This window comes from Octopus bimaculoides, chromosome 18 (genome assembly GCF_001194135.2).
Source record: "Octopus bimaculoides isolate UCB-OBI-ISO-001 chromosome 18, ASM119413v2, whole genome shotgun sequence".
Lineage (NCBI taxonomy): Eukaryota > Metazoa > Mollusca > Cephalopoda > Octopoda > Octopodidae > Octopus > Octopus bimaculoides.
Window position 1 is genome coordinate 8,480,607 of NC_068998.1, and position 8,366 is coordinate 8,488,972.

Here is an 8,366-nt window from a genome sequence, read left to right on the forward strand (position 1 = left end):
TACGTACACACATACATACATATGTATGTGTCAGTTCTTACATATATACACATAGAAAAAGTCACGGGTCAGCTGTAAAGCAGTCACAGTGTTGTATGAAGGAGGAGTTATGGTTGCAAAGCTAAAAAGGTTAATGGGATTCTCTCATGGTTTACATTATGTTCTTTTCACTTCACTGATCTGTTATTTTATTCCATTTATTTTTTCATTTTATTTTCATGTAGCCATTATTTATGTCCAGCATACACACATTTATATATAAAGCGTCAGAGATAATAGTTAGCATCAATACTATCGGCAGCGTCTTCAGCGTGAAAAACATTCACAACGACAACATTATGAACAATAGCAGCAACAATTATTCCGCTGCTGTTACCACTACTACTACTAATAATAATAACAATGATAATATTAATAATAATAATGATAAAGAGTGCTGGAGTAAAAATTATACCGTCATCATGCGTACAGGCAGTATTAGCCAGCCGACGCGCTTCCGAAGAGGTTTCGCCACATCATTTCGTTTATGAGGTTTCTCTCACTTCCTCTCTGTCCCTGTCCTTCCCTCGCCATCACTTTATGTGTGTGTGTGTGTGTGTGTAAGTTAAAAATCATATAACTACACAAACAAATTGAAAACAGAGACAAATGGTCGTCGAATTCTCATCATTTATTGGCAAAAGGGTCAACGTAATTTCGCGCCTTTAAACAATAATATTAATCCCTTCTATTGGCGCCGGCAGCGGGAAGCCGCGGGAAATGTCGATCCAACGAACGAGCGATCAAACATGACAGAAATTCAACAAGCAAACAAGAAATAGAAAAATATGCAATACGGATAGTCAACATACAAACGTGAAATAAATGTGCTAGAAATAGCAACCAAATCAACCCCTTTGTATCACACCCAGCCATCTTGAAGAAGGATGAAATGTACGTTTGCAGAAATTTAAAAAAAAGCGTCTTATAGAACTTGGAAATCTGTAAATCATAGGTCTTCTTAATAAATAGATAATATGCTCTAAACACCATTAGCAACACCATCATCTCCCCTACCAACAACAACGATAACAAAAACAACACCAGTAACGCATCAGAAAAGCAACCACTTGCCTCCATTCTTCTGTCTCCCGTTCAGATATATTATTGCTCCGAATCTCTTTTACCATCTACGGTTTCTTTCAAGCGTTTAATCTACAAGGATTCAGACCGAATATCAATGGCACTTTAATTTATCTCAGTATATCTAACAACTTTTTCCAAGAAACATGCAGCATCAATGCAGGAGCCTTGTGTAGAAATCAATGTAGAAAGCTTGTATTTCTTGAATATTAAGACCAATTGTGCTGATACCTTGATCAGCTCGCCCATTTATGCTGAAGCTGCTCGTTAATCTAACGGTATTGTATAACACAGCAAGACTCGGGAAACATTCAAGGGCAAGCTACATATGACAAACAAAATCGAAGATGGGTGCAAAAATACTTGCGAAAACGCGATGTAATAAACCAGGAAATTCTAGTTAATTAAATTTACACCCTTGGTGAGGAGAAAATTCATTAAGTTAATTATTGGTTAATCATTAAACTGATGATCCTTTCACATGACAAGATTGATCGCTTCTTTTCTCTGTGTGCAAAGCTCGTGTATTTGTTCTTGAGTTTCTAGCAGTTGTTTCGAGAAAGTGTTTATCAAAATGATGATGCTTTTGGTATTTCGTTATACGTAGATAGAAGCGTGTGTCTTAGTTGTTACAGGGATTTGCTCATGAGGTTCAATTTCTGAACAATGCTAATCAATCTTGACCTGGGGCCAAATAAAGACAACAACCTTTAAGATGACATATTTATATCCCCTACTTGTAGTTAGTTAAAAATGGTCAAATTGACACAGTAGATAGACAGAAAAGTGAGAGAAATAGCTGAGGCAAAAACCGAAAATCTATGCAACGAATGACAGCAATAGAAATAGAATACGGTTATAATATTCATGATGATGGCAATGATAAATATGATGATGATAAGACGATAACAACAATGATGGGCATATTTTTCATGTATCACTCCCATACTCTATCTGGTAAAATTGAGATTGAATTGTCTTCCATACTTTTCGCTCTCATTGTAATGTCCATAAAGTGCCAGTGCCAAAGAAAGTCATGCAATTCTTTGACAATTTCCATTCTCGACATAGCTGATTAGGTTGCCAGTCACTCAAATTGTAAATGAATACATGCATTCATATATGCAAAGTATGAACATTGAAATGTAATGTATATATTGCGCGCATAATTTTTCAAGAGGCATGAGAAAGAAAGCAAAAATCAAGAATATAACATGACATATATCATGTCATTGAAGTGGATCAGAAAGACGATATGTCAGGAGATTTTTGGCTTCACAAAATTCTAAAAGTATTGGCTAATGTTTCCATGCAAAGAAAAATTTATTGAATGTGTTGAAAAGCATTCTCAAGTTTTGATAGAGGAACCAAAACAGTATATCCGTTTGCGGTAAGAAGCGAAGTATTGAGTTACCGAAAAATAATCTAGTTAGCATAAGGCTGTGGTCAGTGCGATGAATGGACTGTTTTGTTAGGGTAGCCTGGGAAAGATAGAATTGCGATGACAAATACAGATTATACAAATAGAAAAAGACCTTCTGTTTGTATTCCTTCTCATTTTAATATCTTAATACTCAGAGCTGCTTCACTCCTGAAGCAGGACACTCCTGAAGCAGGACACTCCTGAAGCAGGACACTCCTGAAGCAGGACACTCCTGAAGCAGGACACCCTCCTTGGACTCCGTCCACAGCTGTCTGTCTTTGGCCAGTCATGGTCATGTAGGCTGGCTTGGTGAACAGGCTACATTCCTACTTATCTGAAGACTAGTCCGTTGCAGGTTTACCAATTTACATGTAAGTGGACTGGAGCAACGTGAAATGCAGAATTTTGCTCAAGAATACAACGCGCAGCCGATCTAGGAATTGAACCAACGATCTCCTGATCGTGAGTGCAATACTCCTGACCGCCAGACTTCATGTCTCACAACTTCAGTAATATCGTTGGGAAAATGTTTTGTGTTCTTTATGTTGCCCCATCACCGTGGAAATATGAGTATCACATTGTATAAATATTAGATTTGAATATAAGAGGAGAGGTTCTTGATTTGATTGTATTAATCACCTTCTATTGGTCAGAGATCACTTGTGGCTATACAACAACAACGATATTGCACCAACGAGGAAGCCTCTACATGTACGTAGTGATATGCTAAAGTAAATGTCACATGGAAACCTCATGTCACAAGTCACAATATTTACAAAATAACATAGGCCACATTATATGATATTATTATTTATGCACCTTTTAAAGCTTAGCCAGGCTCATGGGCCCGGTTTCCCGCTTTCTATGGCGTATGTGTTCCCCCAGCTGGACGGGACGCCAGTCCATCGCAGCGTTACTCAAGAAACAGGAAGAAAGAGTGAGAGAAAGTTGGGATGAAAGAGTACAACAGGGGTCGCCACCACCCACTGCCAGAGACTCGTGGAGCTTTAGGTGTTTTCGCTCAATAAACACTCACAACGCCCGGTCTGGGAACTGAAACCGCGATCCTCCGACCGCGAGTCCGCTGCCTTAACCACTGGGCCATTGCGCCTCTATCATTATTTGACTACTTGCCATAAACAATGAATGTAAATGAAGATGGGATGGTCACGGCTGGAATGACCATTGACTCTGATCATTACTCATCGTAATGAACTTCCTGCGTGTGCTAAACAGCAAGAACAGCATCACTAATTCGTTATTTCTATATTTCACAAATTGAAGGCAATGATGTTTATGCAAGTAGGCATTTAAGCCATACGTCATTTTCTAATTACCTGAGAAGTATAAAGGAATCTCAGGTATTGAATGTTACTAACCATTTTCTGTTTATTTTATCTGCTCCTCTTCCCCCTCCTTGGTACTTTTTATGACTTTCTTTCACTTAACACACGTGAGAAATATTGGAAACATACGAGTCAGTTATGATTTAAGTTGCTGGGTGTTATGAATGCTATGGAAACGAAAACGTTTTAGATTATGGCGAATAGGCCTTTACTTCACATACGAACACATGCGTTCACTCTGAAACACACGTACACTAATAATAATATATTGAATTCTTTACAGGTGTTTATATATGGCTGTCTTTACAATCGGAAGCAGCTGATTTGAACAGACACAAGCAAATGCAATAAGAATACTGCAATATGATACGACCAATTCCATTTTATCATGATGGCTAAGAGCCTTTGTCCATTGGTAAAATAACACAAAGTAAAGTGCAGTAGTAGCATACACTTGTAAAGCTGTTTGTAAATTCATTCAGCTAGTTATATCTAATATAACGTTATTATAAATTATTACTAAATCCAATGTTAATATTTTTGCTGAGAGTTGAAACATTGTTGGATCAATTTCTAACTTCTATGCTACTTTTATTCTATTATTTTCCTTGTTTTATTAATACTTAGAAATATGGAAGGTAACGTAGTTTACAAATGCAGGAAATTTTTATCTTAAAACACTGAGATTAAGTAGCTGAAATACAAAGACATAAAACAAACCGTGTCGTATTTCCACTTATGTTTTCATTTATTTATTGTAAGAATATTTCCAAGATTTAATTTCTGCTGTTATTGCGAATGATTTTGCGTTGTTGTTGTTGTTGTTCTTCTTCTTCTTCTTCTTATTATTATTATTATTATTCCTCTTCATCTTTTTCTTAGATTTCTTCTTCTCGTTCACCTTCACCTTCTTTTTCCTCTTCTTCACTCTTGTACTTCTTTTTTTATTTTTCTCCTCCTTCTTCCACGTCTTCCACTTCTTCCCCTTCTTTACTTTCTTCCTTTTCTTCGCCTTCTTCACCTTCTCTTTCTTCTTCTTCTTCTCCTACTTCTTCATTTTCTCCGCCTTCTCTTCTTTTTCTTCACCTTCTGCACCTTCCTTTTTCTTTGCCTTATCTTCTTCACCTCTTTCGTTTCTTTTTCTTCTTCACTTTCTTCTTCTTCTTCTTGATGTCGTTCCTGTATAGCCAAATGTCGACCTTACTTGAACAAAAGTAATCTATCCATGACTATCTAGAAATATCCAAAATATTATTAATAACTGTGTCCGTCATTATTAAACGAAATCGTGTTTGATTCGAGGAAGATTTGTTTGTTATTTCTAGCGAGTTGACCAAACATCACTGAGGGATTCCACCCTAGGCCTACGGCACATTGTCATTTTTAGAAAAGATCGAGGAAGGCGACCTAGAAATGGTTCGCATGTTAAACATGCCACGATAATTTTAAGAGGGTTGCAAACCTTTAAAGGAAACCCGTTTCCCTCATTTAGTAAATCGATCTTTGTGTGCAAACATACAATGCCCTACATAGACGAGCAGTCCGGGTGAGTAACTCTTTTAGGGTATTAAATTATTTGAACTGAATACTGCAGATTAATTAATTAGTCTGAAAGTCTAATTATTGAAAAGAGCCTGAATATGGAACTGAAACAGAAGTTAAGTAAGCTTCGAAAGCTTTGGTCAAGGATACAAATTAATGAATATAACCAAGCAGATAGTTTACTATTTTAGACGTCATTTTCAAATAATGCACTATACGTTGAAGTTTCAAAGATGTCATTGTGGCTAGAGAGGAAGTAAATGCGACAAAGCTAGTAGTCGTGAATGGCACGGTCGGTTAAGAATGAAGTTATGTCGTAATATGAGAGAGAGTCAAATGATCTGTAACAGAGTGACCTGGCAACGGAAATGCTTCCCTTGTCGATGGAAAAGAGGATTAATGTCAACATGACCAACGAAGAAGTTCACAAACATGGGTGGTCGATCGTAGATCGAATGGATGTCCAAGTGATATGTTGATTTATATGACCAGAAAATAAGAAGCCGTTGAGAGCGAAAGCGTTGTTAATAAAGTAGAGGTGGTTGGAGGCAATAGTCTTAAAAATAACTGCGAAAAGGAGAATACTCGAGAGCAGAGAGACTGTCATTATGAGAGCTGATAGCGTTGAAATATTTGTTATCCATAATCAATAGAAGTCACGAGAAGAAAGAAGAGGAAATATATTTTTTTTTATTAAGAACATTTATGGTAGCGTTAATCAATGTTTCACTGTTCAACAACTGGAGGATAATCGTTTCAGCGAAAAGTTGTTGAATAAAGCGACATCTAAAATTCATTGGACATTGGGGAAACTCTGCTTCAAGAACACCCTGTATTTATTTTAAAGTTTCTACATTGTCACCTTAGCTAAGGTGAATAAACTTTGGTCACTTTAACAGAGGTTATCTTATGGAAGTGGATTTGATGCAAATTTGACCCTCTGTGTTCATTATAAAATATTTGCATTGTGTTCATGACGGACTTAGATATTGTGAGTTTGATAACCTTAGCCAAGGTGACCAAAATGTTATAGATAAATGGATACAAATGTGATTCATTGAGAGCATGTATCATGAGCCCCATAGATCAAGAATGTTGTAACAGATACTAGTGTGATATATATCATGTAATGCATGCGTAAACTCCATAGAACAACAAAACTTATTGAGCTTTCAAAGAGTCGATATTTATAATGGATTAGAGCCAAAAATTGCTGATGCTTATCGCCTAAATCTAAATTCTGTGCATTTATTAAAGTAGAACATTCTGCATTTGGAAAAGAATGAAAATTGTGCAACAAAAATGACCATTTTATATGAGTTTGTAGTTTTGAAAAGAAATGTTTGGAACGTGCAAAGTAAATTAACACCACAAGACAACATAAAAGAACCATCCTATTTCTAATTAAACTGAAAGATGTTAATTTAGATAAAACTGGTAGCTTGGTCACCATAGTTCCAAGAAATTTCTGGATATTCGTCTGTCAGTCAGCACATTCGTGGAAGCCATCAGTATTGTCATCGGTTTCACATTTCAATGATGGAAACATTTGACGTTCAAATACGAGGCTCTCTTTGTCTATATGCTTCTATGTGTGTGTGTGTGTGTGTGTGTGTGCGAGTGTGTGTTTGTATGCAGAGAGAAATAGTGAGAAAGAGCGAGAGAGATAAAGAAAGAGAAGGAGACAAAGAAAGAGAAGGAGACAAAGAAAGAGAGATAATAATAAATTAATTTCAACATTTAAAAATATTTTTTTAAATCTTATTTTTCCAGTAAAACAAACAAAAAACAAATTCAGATAACAAGGAAAGAAATGGAACAAAAAACAAAACAAAAACAAAAACAAAAAGAAAACTGCAATTACCTTAATTTTGTCTCCAGGTTGATTAGTATGCATAAATGACTGAACAGATGTTTGAAGACATATCCTCAAATACGGTATTGTAATTCTTCTTTATTTCTTCATGAAACTTTTCTCTGAGATGATTATCATCTGCAATTAAAACAAAACCTAGAATATATTGCAAGCTTACATTACAGTTTTGTTACAACTGGTGCATTAAAGCAATTTCATTTTGTCTGACATCGCTCAACTTTTGAAACAGAGACATTGATTTATCTTCGACGACCTTTTTCAATATGAAAAAGTAGATTCCGAGACAGAGACACTATTTTTTTTCTTTTCTCAATAACACAACACTTTTTCTATTTACCTTTGCAGGCATTTATCATATAAAATGAAATTAAATTCAACGTTAATCCTAATGATGTCTCTAGGCAGTTCCATTAGAATTAATCCCGTAACTAGACTCTTACGTAAAAATAAATGTGCCCATTGCTTGGAGGTTCGAGTAATGATTATAACCTGTAAAGTTATATCAGCTTCCAGCCTCGAGGATGTGGTGATGCAAAATTGATTGTTTCCAGTGTTATTGAAAAATATTCAGTGTTATCACTATTAACATTGAGTAGAGATATCCAACTCATAGCTACTAAAGCGATACAGCAGCATTCATATAATTACTTAAAAACCTTTGAATTTGTTTTCATGAAGCGCAGATACCAATAGCACTAATATTGCTAGTTTCAAATTTCTTTCGATTTGAACAGTTGTTAGATAAATTATATTTCCTTGGCTACAACTGGCTTTCATATGGATAAAGTTCTCGTATAAGAAACAAAAAAAAACAAAAAAAATTTAGCATTTATTTCCCAGATGAGGAAAATAAGAGCAATGTGTCAGCCATTACAGAGTAAGTCGAAGTTCAAGAAACCGCAGTGAAATTCTCATATCACATACACAGCAGTGCTAAAAATATTAGAAAATGGTGGACAATAATCATGTGTATAAACATTTCCATATATATATTCAGGATTAAATAAAAAGACAACAAACGGAGAATATGACTTACCAATATATATATATATATGTA

The 8,366-nt window shown here is 35.6% G+C and overlaps 1 long non-coding RNA gene across 4 annotated transcripts in view; it reads right to left on the reverse strand.

Moving 5' to 3' along the window:
* Positions 1-8,366, reverse strand: part of LOC106882780 (uncharacterized) — a 397,572-nt gene that overhangs the window by 134,725 nt on the left and 254,481 nt on the right. For all 4 annotated transcript variants that reach the window (XR_008266020.1, XR_008266022.1, XR_008266021.1 and 1 more), the window contains one exon: positions 7,298-7,426. This is a non-coding gene — a long non-coding RNA (uncharacterized LOC106882780). The remainder of the gene's footprint in view (positions 1-7,297; positions 7,427-8,366) is intronic.